This window comes from Mus pahari, chromosome 2, assembly GCF_900095145.1.
Source record: "Mus pahari chromosome 2, PAHARI_EIJ_v1.1, whole genome shotgun sequence".
Classification (NCBI taxonomy): domain Eukaryota; kingdom Metazoa; phylum Chordata; class Mammalia; order Rodentia; family Muridae; genus Mus; species Mus pahari.
Window position 1 is genome coordinate 36139548 of NC_034591.1, and position 15000 is coordinate 36154547.

Below are 15000 nucleotides of genomic sequence, written 5' to 3' on the forward strand. Positions count from 1 at the left end.
AAATTGTTGTTAATATTAGAGATAATCCCAAGTGCCATATAGCTAGTGTTGGTAGCATGCTTCTACAAATTCCTAGTACTACTAAAGTCCTCTTGGGCATTAAGTACTGTCTCTGATGAATCTCCATCTTATAAGGCATTATCACAGTTTGGCTTGTATGGTGTGATAAGAATACTCATGGTAGGGTAAGTTGTCATAATTTTTACTACTGTTCAAGGACTCTAAACCATTTATGAACTGTAGTCAAGACATTGCCCATTTTTATAAACCGTAAAATGCAAAGTTTAACTGTTACCCACAGTTTACACAGAAGCTGGTAAGGTGTAACTTTTTGCCTGTCTTATAAATCAGTGTAATTACATATTCAAGTTTAATTACTGGTGCATCTGTATTGGCAAGGTTTATATGTTATATTTTATGCAGGACTACGATTCCTATTAATATTTAGCAGCTAACTATATCATTAATTACTCTAAAATCTTTCCCCTACCATCTTTTTAATGGAGCTGAGAGAGTAGGAGTATTAAAAATTGATGTATTGTGGATTTCAGAAAAGTGTATGACACTTCGAAAATGCCAGGTCTTATTCAGTTGTGTCAGGCATATCAGTTTCTTGTTTACTAAAAAGTACTGACCGTGGGAGGAATGAGAATTCCTGGAGAAATAATTGTAGTTGAGTGCTTTTTAGCCGTGAGGATGACATCCAGATGCTACAGCTATTCTTCTCTGACTTAGTCTGCAAGCTGCTTAACTTCACATATCTATACAAGATCGCTCCTTGTCTTCGGTTTTGTATTTTATTCTTTGTGATGCTATTTGGCCTTCTGTTTTGTGTCTGAGAATGTCTCATAATTGCAACACAGACTCAGACTCTGCTAAGTTCTCCTGCCTCAGCTTCTCAGGTGCTTCCTCAAGTCTAGGCATATGCTACCACCCCGAACTCTTCCTCCCCCTCCCGGACAGTTTAGTCAAAGACCTGAGAGAGATAGCTAACTCTGCTATCTGCCCATTGTCATTTGACCATTCACAAGTTACTATTTTGTTGATTTTTAAAATACCTCCTACTGTTTGATATATGACCGTCTTTGAGATCGTACGCCTCATCCATGTATGGTACTTTCAGGCTATCGTCTTTGCAAAAACACACTGCAGTCATTAACGCGTTTCTTCAGATTCCAAGCCATTACTTTTCCAGAATGGAGAAATCTGTCTTTTGGAAGTGTCTTTAGTTGTATTAAATAATACAAAAGAAGTGATAAAACTCCAAGTAAAAAGAACATAAATATATGCTCTCGAGACTAGCAGCTCTCTAAGCAAGGAAAAAGAGCAATCACAGAGGGTTTTACGTCTGCCCCACCAGCCTGCCAGCCATAGAGCAGTAGCTGGAGGCTTTTCCTTTCAGTTGCTCTCCTGACTGTGCTAATACTCACTCCCTATGCAAATGCTAATAATTCATCTTTAAACACCCAACAAGAGTTATATCCTGTTTTTTGCCATTTAAACCGGGAAGTCATAGGAAAGGTATTCATAAAAGCAGTATGTGAACTGTGGTTTAGCTTTCTCTTGCTCCTATGCAATATATAGAGACCAGTGCAAAGCCTGCACAAGAAGATGCAGAAGGAAGTAATTTTCACGTTTAATTGTCCAGTGCTAAGACTATTAAAATAAAAAATTAATGAGTTAATAAAATAGTTTATTAAACATTGTATTTTGGAACCTGAAATAATAATTGGGCTAAATAATGGCTTTGTTAGGCTCATAGCGTTTTTCACTTGATGGTTGGTGGTTCTCATCATCCAGTTTATTGTTAATTTAAAGTTTATTAATGAAATATCTAAAAGAAATAGTAGTATGCAAAAAACAACATTAAAATATATTTAGTGTCTGAAATAGTGCCATTATCAATTTATATAATAAAACATTCAGTTAATGCATTATATGTGTTATACTGACATGAAGCAACACACACACACACACACACACACACACACACACACACACACACAAGTACCTGTATTTATTTTCCATAAACAAAAGAAAAGCCTCCCTTTCTTAGTAGGAAGTAGATTTCAGAAAAAGATAAAAATTAGAAGCACCCCATACCTTGTCTTTTTCCTGAGTAATATAAATGAAAATCAAGTTTGTAATTATCCTGCAAAATATTGAGTCAACACTAATACTTCCCATCTCTTTGTGCTGCTCCATTAACTTCTTGCAGATTGTTCAGATATTAGTAGACATCACCTCTGGATTCTGCATCCTCAGCTTTATGCTTCTGAGGTGCTTGTTTGTAAGGAACTGTAAGCATCTTGTGTTTGTTATGAAGCACCGCAAAGTGAAATTATTGGCATGGATCTATCAATTAAAATGTGTTTGCCTATAACTGGATATAGTTCAGAAAATTGGGTGATTGAATAGAAATGAAAATCCTATCTTATGAAAGAGTATGTAGTATTTTGGGGTTCTTATGTAAATTCGTGCCATGTGTTGTTTTGAATGGCTTAGTTATATTGATATTGATATGCGAGAGAGGCAGTGCAGCCCAAATGTGTTAGATTGCTAGTGATCCAGCACCAGATTCAGGAATCAGTACCCAATAGGAGTTGACAAGTATTATTTCCTTGGTTTCTTTTTCTTCCTATTTTCTCCTATAATACCCACTACATCAGATTTATGCAAATAAATGGAGTGCCTGGAACATAATGGTCCTTCTTGTCTTATACACTCAACTAGGTGCAGATTGATAGGACCTCGAATTAAGATTGCAAAACCTCATCGCAAACTTAAGAGAGAATAAAATCAATACAAAATGCATTTTTCAATTTTAATACTTTCTGTCCTCTTCAAAAGTTTATAAAGTCTGGCAAAACTATCTTTCTATCCTTTTACCCCTTCTTCTCTTATAATCCAGGAAGTAAGCATTCCATTAAAAGTGAGGCATTGTAACAGAGGAATTGCATCTCCTGATTCTGCCTGGGTCCTCCCTAGCAACTCCAAGTGTCCCGCCCCATCCTCAGTCATTGGTCACTGGTATATTTATTGATGGATCAAGAACCAACTGGGGAACAAGACCTTAACATCAGAACCAACCCCTTCACGTCCACTCTTCTTTTCTAACTCTCCTTCAATTACAAAATTTTATTTTTGTAAAGCAAAAGTCCCCCCCCCCAATTCATTTAGTTTATTTGAAACTGTTTGTCTGTTCTTTCTTTACCTTGTGCCAGGTTTCTCTTACATAAATCCTCCTCTCCTTATCATAATACTCCTATTGCCCAAGAGGGTTTCCTCATTACGTTTTCTGTCAGAGTCAAACTTCAGCTTCTTGCTTCCAAAAGCCTGGTTCTTCATACCATTCCTTGAATGAATACTGTGTATCCTGGGTGCACTGGGACATTCACGTTCATTCTGTAGATATCTCTAATATAACACCAAGTTTCTTAAGAATGCATAGTACGTTTTAGACATAATGGCCAGTTCATTGGAAACAGCTTAGCTTTACAAAGTAATACCTATAGTGATAACGTCCATGGTTTGGCTAGATCGCTGCAGAAGGAAAACCAAACACTTAGACCAGTAATTAGCTCTACTATTGTTCGCTATGTGTACTAAGCTGTTTGAGACCTGAACTCAGATCATCATTCTTGTACACTCAACACTTGACCAACTGATCTCTCTCCTCAGCCCTTCAGTTATATTGATGCTGTGTTTATGCGGATATAATTTCAACCTACTGTCTTCTCATATTTGTTAGACATAATAAAGAAGAAAATATTTGGATCAGAATTGAAAGGTGAACCCATACCAATAAAATTAGTCCTAAAGCTTTCTTTTTCCATGCTGTGGCAAACACTGGTGCTTAATGTTGAAATCACAATTAGCACAGACCCACTGTTTCTTCTCTGTTCAGCCACTATTGCTCCCCATTCTCAATGAGTTGGCTCAGATTCACCTTCTTTTGTGCAGTCTTAAATGAGATCCTCATTTTTATATTTTCCACTCCTATACCAAAAGATCAAAGTAAATGTTCTTCCTAAAGCTGGCTTGCTATTGAGGCACAGGTTATCCATTTTCGTGGGGCTCTCTTTTGGATTACTGCTTCCTACTGGTGAGTTTCTTACATGTTACTTCTGAAGATCCCTACATTCCTGCCATTTAAAAGTGCTCTGACTAAATATTTGGCCTTGATTACAAATGATCATTATTTTCCTCCTCTTAGGGGAGAAAATGACTGAAGTCAGAGAGTTAATGATATACTATAAAGAACACTAATATGCTGCATTATAAAACATATTGCTTGTATCTTCAGAACGCAAACTTTAGGGGTAAAGAAACATATGTTGTATAAAAGCAGTATGTGTTGGTAGAAGATTGCAGTGAGGTTATATTTACCTCTGTAACCAGTGTGTATTCTATGTACCTTCAAAGTTCCTGAATCACACATATCTTTCCCATCTTGGTAGCATCTTTGGCTCCTGGAGATCTTCAAGAAGTTGTAAAAGCACACCAATGTGTTATATGTTAGCCTCATGTATGGGTAAAAGTTTGTCACAAAGTTAGCTAAAGGAGTTCACCCTGCCTATTTTCTGATATGGTGTTGAGTCTCTACACACTGAGTCATCACAAAGCATGATATTAGAATATGTAACATTTCCTTTGTCCCTCCTCGCAGTCTTATTCCTTTCCTTAAACTTTAAACTACCATCTGAATGCACATGTTAGTTTCACAGACCCTACTCCTTTCGTTGGTGATATTGTATATAAAATTCCCACAGGTGTGAGAGCTCTCTCTGGACAAAAGCATTTGAAAGTGGTGTGGCTCTTCATTTGAGGAAAACGGTTAAAAGCGACTGATAATCTGAGCCAGTGGTGTGCTCTCTCATTGTTTTCACTCCTGTGAAAGCAGTATTATTTTCTGCTGTTTGGGGCTTTATGTTACATTACGATGTTCTGAACTAAAAGGTCCTTCTTGGCTCCCCTTGCGTTGTCACAGATATTCTCATTAGCACTGTTCCCGGCATCTTTAATTTTTAGCCCCTAACCTTTCATGGCCTCTTGTAATTTTTGTTCTGATTTAATTCCATCTTTATTTAATGTCTAAACTTTTTCATTAACTTTGCTAGTTAGCTTTGAGATCTCCTTCCAAAATGATTGTGCAGCGCTCATGACGATGCTAGCTCTTTATCATCTCATTTCCTTTGTCAAGGGCTGCAAGGATGGATCAGTAGCTCCTGTTCTTTTTGACATTATTCCAGGCACTGTATGTGGTACTTACAACTCATTCTAGTTCCTCTTAATAAAAAGATCCAACCAGAGGTACAGTATCTTCTGCTCAAATGTATGATATCCCCAGCGTGCCAATTGTGGAAATTTGTGGGTTCCTATAGAGTTTTGAAGGTTTTTATAGAACTTTACAGATGCTATCTGACATCCATGGTGTGAAATCCCACAATTTAGGCAAAGTGTGTCAGTCAACTTTAGCTGACAGTACTGTAGCTTACTGATTCTGTTTCATATCTAAAGAAGATATTTGTTAGAAGATAACATCTCCTTTTTCTCTAGAGAGCCATAGAAATTTTCTGTCTCTGAGTCAAAGAATCCTTCTCTAAATGGTTAAAGAACAAATATTGCTCAGATATTATCTTTTTCATATGTCTAGACAACAAAAAAAGAGTAAAGAATCTACCAATCCATGCCCCCCAAAATTTTAAATTTAGCTTTGACAAAAGAATTAGGAAGTGGAAATATGTGACTCTTTGAAACAGATTAAAATTGACCATTTCCATAAATTATTAATAATATTTCAACGTGAATAAAATCAATTGAAAGCACCCATATGCTGCATTCCATAAGCAATAGATATCATTAGGATATAATTAACTAATGGGCAGATAACAGCTAGCTAGCTAGCTAGATAGCTAGATAGATAGATAGATAGATAGATAGATAGATAGATAGATAGATAGATAGATAGATAGGCAGGCAATAGTATAATATATAAGCAACAGTTAATCAAATAATTTAACATCATTAGTGGAGATGAATGTTTCTTAGATTGATCTTCAGCTTTGGAGTAATGGCTAAACATTTAAAAGACAAAAAGAATAGTCCATTAAGCATTACACTGTATTTATTCTCTTACTGCTCATAAGTTTGCATTGCAACATAAAAGCCATAATCCATTTTTATCTAACAAATCAGAGAAATACAGGATGTGCTAGGTTCACCATAAAAGATCAATGTTGTTTTTATTTTCTATTCCATTCTCATGTTTTGTACATAGTATAATGACACATGGTCAGGAGACAACTGAAGTTTGAGTCAACTCAGCAATTTAGTCTGAACAAGGGTTTAGGTCCACCAGAACAGCCAGTCTCAAAGGATAGATAGCTCTTGTAACACAAACCATGTGAAGTCCAGCTGGAAATCAGTGCCTACAAAGACTATGCTAGGTGCCAACTTTACTAAGAGGCAACTGAGAGGGAGACCATTTTCACTTGGACAGACTGGCAGTGAGAAAAATAAACAGTCCGGGCAAACAAACAATCCACCTACCTGTGTCCAACTATAAGACTGTGAGATTGAGATCTTTAAGAAGTCAGAATCCAAGACGTCCAGTTAAATTAATCAGGAACTAGTACATTGGTCCCATAAACCCATACATCCAACTGCTGCAGACTAAAGCTCAGTCCAAGGAATAAAACCAAACAGATTTTGGAGACATGGCTCCAGCCAAGTTGGGACAGCAGCAAGGTAGCACTAGATGCTAAATGTTAGGCTCTGAGCTAAGCTTTATTTCTCTCAATGACAAATGAGAAATGGAAGAGTCCTTAGACCTATGGTTGAACGTCTGTGAAGACTATACATGGAAGGGACACAGACTGTATAAATACTTGTGTATATCCATGGGCATTAACTGAATTCAGAGATTGGGTACAACTATTTGTAATTATCAATGATCAAAATAATTTCATATATATTAGACAAAATCATATCTATTATTGTCACTAAGTTTAAGGAATTCAAATATCTAGCAAATCTTGATTCTGGTGAGTATATCTTCTTAATAGATGTCACAGAAAAGAAAAAACTATATAAAATTACTTGGCACTAAGCTTCAAAATAATGCATAGTCCAATTTCTTTAAACAGTGTTCCATAATTTTTTATATATTTCAATATGGTGCTTCAGGTAAAATCAGGAGATCTTAGAGAAATTTTAAGACATACGCTTATGATCGCTAATTTCTGTTTTATATCTTTAAGCCAGCTTTGTTGTCGTTGTTGTTGTTAGAATTATTAGAATGTCTCTTGACTGTAATGGAATTTTTAGGCACATCTTGAGGTCAGGTCTATTTGAGATTTAGACTAGATTTATAAACTACATCATTAATAATTGAAATATGTCTTAGAGGGGAAACATAATAATTATCTGAAAATAACAGTACTTTGTAATCAAATACTACAATGCCTACATTGTTGAAAGAGAAAAAATGGTCTATTAAATATGCTAGTATTAAAATTAGATACCAGCTTTAAATTTAAAAATTAAGTTTACTTGTTTATGTTTAGCAGATGTTGAGAGTTAGTAGGATATTTGTACTTATATTCTGGCAAAAATGACATCTGTATAGTATATATGGCATGGAGAAAAACTGGTTCACTCCAAGTTTAGTCACTTCTCTGTCACACATTTCTTTTAAGAAGGAATATTTTCATCTTCATCAAGAGGAAAGAGGAAGGAATTTTGTTTCAGTAAGACTTGTATGTTTTGGCCTAGAGAAAGTAGTTATATGCAACTTAGTCATATCACAATAATGATTAATCAACACTAAAATTTTAATATTGAGTGGTATCTTAATCTACAAAAATAATAAGCAGTATAGTAAGGAAATAAGTTGCAAAAGTGAAATATTTTAATAAAGATTTGAGAACTTTATCCTGGTTGTTGTAATAATATTGTCATTCACCATCTGCATTGAAAAATTAAGCTTATACTATAATAGTTCACTTGTTCCTGACACAGTCTTGGTTATGCTTAGAAAGGATAAAATCTTACAGAAAGTGGCATAAATTTTCTATGGCTAGAAATGTAAGTTTACTGATATTAGCCTGAGCAGCTCTCATTTCATAAGAATTAATCAAATGGTTTCCTCTCTTTTGTAAAAGAGTAAACATTTTATTTGAATTTTTAATTTTATTTAATCAGTATACTTCCAGAATATAGTAGATAAGTTCCATTTCCTCAAGAAGAAAGTGTCAATTTTCTGAAAAGGCATTCTCATTTCAAATAGAATATATAAATGGAGATAACTAAACTTGCAATTTTTGCACATTTACAATCAATTCAATAGAAATTATCTATTGAAAAGAAGCAATATAAACAATTGGTCTCATGAAATTAAACCTGTCTTAAAGCAGTCTGGATTTGTATTTCATAATGTTATATATTCAAAATATTTACATTAAAAGTAAGAGGGTTTTGTTATTGGCAAATAGATATAGTTGGCAGGAAATGTATTTAAACAAACATGAAATAGACAGATTACAAATTGTATACATTGTTTTTCTTAGTAACCTAGATATCAATGGTTATTCATCTAACAGCCTGTACTATACTGTGGGTAAAAAGTAGTTATTTAAGAGAAACTCCCATCTTGCTCCTGAGTTTTCTGTTAACTGGAAAGTTTGTGATGTTATTTTAGGAAATAAGCAGAACCTATGAAATCAATGTACACCATGAGTCTGTAGCGAATTTATTCTCATATTTTTAAATATCATTCACCATCTAGGGCACAACTGTAAATAATGGGCAGGGATGAGTTGTATGACTGTAAACATTTCATTTGAAGTTTTATATCTCACCTGTGGAAAAATTATTCAAGTTACATTTAGTACAAATAAAGGTCTAATGTAGCTTCAGAGTATACTTTCAAATATCATCTGAGGTGTAATGTTTTATAGTAACAGTACACAATTATGGGACCAGAGCATGTTATACCTTTGTTTTAGGAGATATACGTTAAATTTATTTAAACTCTACTCAAATAACTAGAGTATATGAGTTATACAAAGAAATAACCTAAAATGAGCATATAAAAGCACATAAACATTTGCAGTCTTTTGTAACATATGGTCTTATACATCATTGATCTAATTTTTACTGAAATCTTCTGTATTGTAGATATGGGTCATAAATTGTATTTTTCTTCACAATATTAATTGATATATATATCACATATTTTAAGACTTCAACACCCGCTTCATATGGTACATATACACATACTTTCACATTATATACAAAGGACTAGACAGACTGATTGGTTGATGGATTGGTTGATTGATTGATTGATTGATTGATTGACTGAAATGATTGTGTGTGGTATTGTGGGTTGACCTCAGAGTTTACACATTCAGGAGCAAGCCTTACCCTACTGACTTCTCATACCAGGCTTCATGGTTTAATCGGGTTCACACTGTATCACTGAGTCTCTCATACACAATGATGACATATAGCTACTTTAATTATGACAATGCAGACTCATCCAAGTCATACTGGACACTTGATAGCACTGATATCATCCAAATGCAAAAGCACCACTAAGATTCTAGTCTGCCCTCCATTTACTTAGATGTTGTTTAAATAGTTCATCCTAAGAAAATTTACTCATAGGCCTTTCTTATTCAAAAGAAAACCAGGAAGAGTTTGTAGGACCATTAACTTAGTCTTGAACAAGGGTATAGTGAATAAAATTTACATCCCTCTAGGGATTAGACTGTGACCACAATCTAAAAAGATAAACTTCCCTCTTGTAATGTGACTCTGCTTCAGGGTGCAGGCAAATATTAACATTTCTTCTGCCTTCACTGATGCCTTAGGTCCTTATAATTTTCACAACAAAAGAAGCAACACATTCCTTTAGGCAACAAGTCAGCGTATTAATGTAACTTGTCCTCTGTGGTTTGGAAATATGCACTTACAGAGGGTGACTCTAAAAGTGAGCAGTTAACTAGAATATAAAAATCAACTGCTTTTTTGCAGATTCCCCAAATAAGTCAAGCTGATTTAAAAAAAAAAAGTGCACATGAGCACTTACTACTGAATATGACACTTACAATGTATATAACATGGTCTGGGTGTCCCCATCCTCTGAGGATATAGGTCATTGCAGACATGAATTCAAAGGGTCGGAGAAAGCTTTTGTGGGCACAGAGAGTTAAAATTTTAGGTTAGCATAAAAATCAACTTTTAGATTGTGTTTTCTGGAAATTACTGATACATCACTGTTATTTGCCTACATCAATCACAATTGTAAGTACTCAGTTCAGTTTTAGGCTGATTGATGGAAAAAATGGAGAGGTGACTCAACCGTGGCACATCCTGAGGACTCTTGCTCACAGCATTGGCCAGGCCACCTGGAGAGGCATGGGTATAGAAGATTGGAAAGAAGTTTGGTTACCAGGACATATAATTGGCTATCCCTGAAATCATGATAAAGCTACAGGTATTTTTTTAAATATGGAGAGAACACACTCAAGAGTATAGGCTACATACTTCTTAAAAGGCATCTTTTAAGAACTTACGTTCTGGACAAAGATGGTCATTGATGATAATGGATTAGAATTGATCTGGAAAAGCTGTGACCATAACAGTAGAAACTATTTGAATAGAGAGATCTGTTTAAAGTAATTTGAATATTCCACAATATATGTGTATATGTGTATACTATCATTGCATAAATGTTCAATTTTATCTTCAATGTATCTCTTACATAGTAAATATACTTAAAGTCTAATTTTTAAAATGCAAACACTGGTTTCCTTTTTTTTTTTTTTTTTTTTTTTGCTTCTCTGCTATAGAAACATGATTGTTTTTTCCTTGAGAGAACAAAATTGAATGCCCTTTTCTTAAAGCATTCATTTGAAAATCTTGTTCCTTAAAATGGCATAGGAACATAGACTGAAAATTAGATATAAGTAATGAATCCAGGAAGCACAAGTGAATATTATTGTTACTTGCATTGGAGTCACTGAGACTTGTGGTAAATTTTAGCTTCATTATCTGTCATCACACCCACAGCATTGAAAACTGTGTGTATGTGTGTGTGCATATGATAGGTGTGTATGTATATATGTGTACATATGGATATGTATGTAATTCATCTATATATGTATAGAGATGTAATTCATCAGCATCGTATGTTTGGTTATGAGCTTTCCCTGTGCCCATGATAGAGTGTAGAAGGAAGCCTTTCACATGCATATAAATTTAAGAGCCAGGGAATGCAAAACTTTCCACTCCATAACTTACAGCCTACATTGCTTCTTTCCCACCATTTTTAGTGTGTTATTTGCCCTGGCTCTCAGCACCATATCACACTGTACTAGGAAGCTCTGAACTGGCAGTCCCCCTCGCACTCTTCTCCACTCTGTTTATACAGTGCAAAACAATCCTAAAATGTCAAAGTCTTCATTTGACTTTAAAAATCAATGTAGAAGTTGCTATAATATTCACTTACAAGTACATACCATACTTTCAGTGGTTTGAAGGACCATGAAATTTAATACAAAAGGTAGACCTTATTACACGTCTACCCTTCTAACTCAAGGCTTGTGCTCTTCTCTCTAATAATTCAGATATCTGATAAACATTGCTGCAACAGGCAAAGGAATGAGTGGGTGGTGTATTTAATCTAAACACCTATGCTTCTACATATATATTACAAATAAGCCCACTTAAAAAAATCTTTGTTTAAGGTCTCATAAATGAAACAATGAAGACCGGTAGTATTTTTGTGTGTGTTTATAACGTTTAGTAAAGTATATCTTCAGTGCTTCAAATGTTACATATTTTGTTACTATAAACTATTATTATCTATACTTTTGAAGTACCATCCACTTTATTATTATGGGGTTTACAAGAACCAAAAATCTAGTGTACAAGACCATTGAAATCCTGAAGGAGAAGATACATTTCATATCACTAGGGGGATGTGTTATGATAAATGCCTAAATCTCAAGTGCAGTAGGAGTTTTATAATCAAGAGGGCTAGCAATTATAATCGTATGTGTCTTAACATATCCTTGCTTTTTTCTCTTTAAAAACAAAATCTGCCAGGTAAGTATATGTATTTTAATTTATTAGAATAATTCTCAGAGGAAAATAATCTCTCCCACATATGAACTTCAGGATCTGTTAATTACTGCTAAGGACCTTATTTCCTGCCAAACTAGGATTTTTGATTAAGTATGTCTCCTGCTCTAGATTACTGGCTCTCAGATAGACAGTAAAAATCATACAGAAACACTCAATAGGGTTTTGTTAAGTTAACTTTGGCAAAGTGAAATATTGGTAATTTTGTCTGTTTTCCAAAACAAAGTAAAATTGAAACATTTCTTTTATTAGATATTTTCTTTATCTACATTTCAAATGCTATCCCGAGAGTTCCCTATACCCTCCTGCCCAACCCTGCTCCCCTACCCACCCACTCCCACTTCATGGCCCTGGCATTCCCCTGTGCTGGGGCATATGTTGTTTGCAAGACCAAGGGGCCTCTCTTCCCAATGATGGCTGACTAGACCATCTTCTGCTACATATGCAGCTAGAGACTCGAGCTCTGGGGGTACTGGTTAGTTTATATTGTTTAAACTAATTTTTATACAATATATTTTGAGCATGTTTCTCCTCCCCAGTCCCTCCCCAACTACCACCCTGGCCTGACTACCTACTCAACCTTATGTTCTTTCTCGCTCTGTCACCCCTCTAGTCTGTCTCACAAAACAACAACAAAACCAAAAGTGAGAAGAAATAAGAAAAAGCAGAAAACTAATTCAAAAGACCAATTTTAAGATAAAAAAATGCCTAAATCTTTGACATATTTCCAGATCTAAGGGATTTGATTTGATCACAAGCATAAAGGAAATTCTGGCATAAAAACAAATTTAGTTCCTAATAGGCATATGATCTACACATATACATTAAATTGCTCTATTTCTTAAAATATGCATCTTAATCTATTCTAGGTTTCCTTAGCTCAGTGTGTATTACCAGAACTGAGTAAGCCCATGTGCACAGCAAATATAATACAAGACTGGACCACTCGATGGATGTATGTTAATGATTTTAATGACAAGCTAATGATGAGCCCTGTGATGGATGAGTGCGGAGAATAAATGTAGAAGCTCTCTGAGCAGTGCATGTCGATGCTGGCTCCTCTACTTTGAAATTAGCTTTCCATGTGATGGAAAATGATCTGAGACATGACCTCAGCTTTTTTGGCTTTTCATTGTGATGCTCAGGAATCTGTTTGTTAATCGTTCTTTCAAATGATTATAGTGACAAATTGTGTTACGTTTTATCCTTCCTTATTCTTTTAAGAAAAGGTAGCTCTTCATTATGTGTTTTATAACTGGCATCTGAAATGTGTGCCACGGGTACTTTTTGTTTGTTTTTGTGTTGTGACATTTCTGAGATACTTACTCTAGTTTGCTTTGAGAGAAGGACTAAAATATATTTTAGAATCCATGCCATGTTAACCATCAGTTTCTGTGTTTATAATATACCTTCTTCCACAAAAAGAAGTAAGGTTTTCGTGATCATTTGTGACCCAGGCCTGGAATCACAGTATTCACATTTATATATATATATATATATATATATATATATATATATATATATATATATATATCTTTGTGATATGGAAATTTTTATACGTGTAATGTATATGTATATAACATATGAAATAACATTGTAAAAGATAGATATTTTTGTGTCCCATGTCTATGACTAAAAAAATCAACATGGGTATAGTCAGATCAGAGTAACCTCACTGACCTATTAGGAAAGGAGCCCAGCTTCAAATCCAAGTATTCTGACCCCAGAGCCCACTATATTCTCAAGTACTTAGCCATTGCTGCAGGATTAAAGATTACAAACAAGGTGACTAAACTGTTCAGTGGTTCTTATGATACACTTCCAAATTAATCAAAATACTAAATACATAGAAATCTATTGTGTTGAATGACTCCCTTGTAATTAAAATCCTTCAGATGACTCCACCTGAGAGCAAGATTTGGAGTGAGGTGCTGGGTGGCAGAAGGCGAGGTCAGTTTTACTTAAGTTGTCATGGGGTTTTCTAAGATGGAAAGGAGATTAGATTTTTTTCCCTCCAAAACAATCTTAATTATGCTACACATGGTACACTGTAACATGTGGAAAATGAATGCGAGAAAAGTATTCGATGGATTTTAATCATAAACAAATTTAGCATCCCTGGATTGGAAACAAGGAGAGAAAGATATTATTAACAACCACAAGAGTAAACTAATTCTCTATAAACCCTAACACACAAAAGGTGTGTGTGTGAGGGGGTGGTTGAGTGTGGGTGTGTGGTTGGGTATGTGTCAGAGAAAGAGGGAGAGGGAGAGAGAGAGAGAGAGAGAGAGAGAGAGAGAGAGAGAGTTATATTTCTTCTATTCTGAGAGGCAACAACACAGTTGAATGTATGCATTACTTTGTGTACTAAACGAGGAAACGAACAATTAGAGTTTCCCAATTCAATCTAGCATTCAGAACATTTTAGTGAATAGCAAGGCCTAATCACTGAGGGTAATTAAACTCTTAAGGTTAATATAATAGCTACCTTTTTCCTAATTATGCCTGATAAATGTCCTGCGTATATTTAAATCTTTTTAAGTTTAAATAGGTGTTTCTATGTATTATGTAACTATCAAAATGGATAAATCTTGTATTAAGATGCATGTATTGCGTGGAATCTCAGCAACCAAGAAACTAAGGACGAATAATAGAGAATTTGGTGCTAGCCTGGGCTACATAGTGAGATTCTGACTCAACATACTGAAGGACATCATCCTTAACTCCATTTCTCTCATTTGCTTATGTTGATACACCAAAACATAGAGTCTTCGAATCATAAACTGTATCAAATGTGAGGATACTTTCAAACTCAGAAATGAAAACTTTAAATAAAGCATCCCCATATTT

At 34.8% G+C, this 15000-nt stretch overlaps 1 protein-coding gene across 1 annotated transcript in view; it reads left to right on the forward strand.

Annotated features, from left to right (window-relative positions):
• Foxp2 (forkhead box P2) overlaps positions 1–15000 on the forward strand; it is a 255090-nt gene that overhangs the window by 231999 nt on the left and 8091 nt on the right. The window lies entirely within an intron of this gene.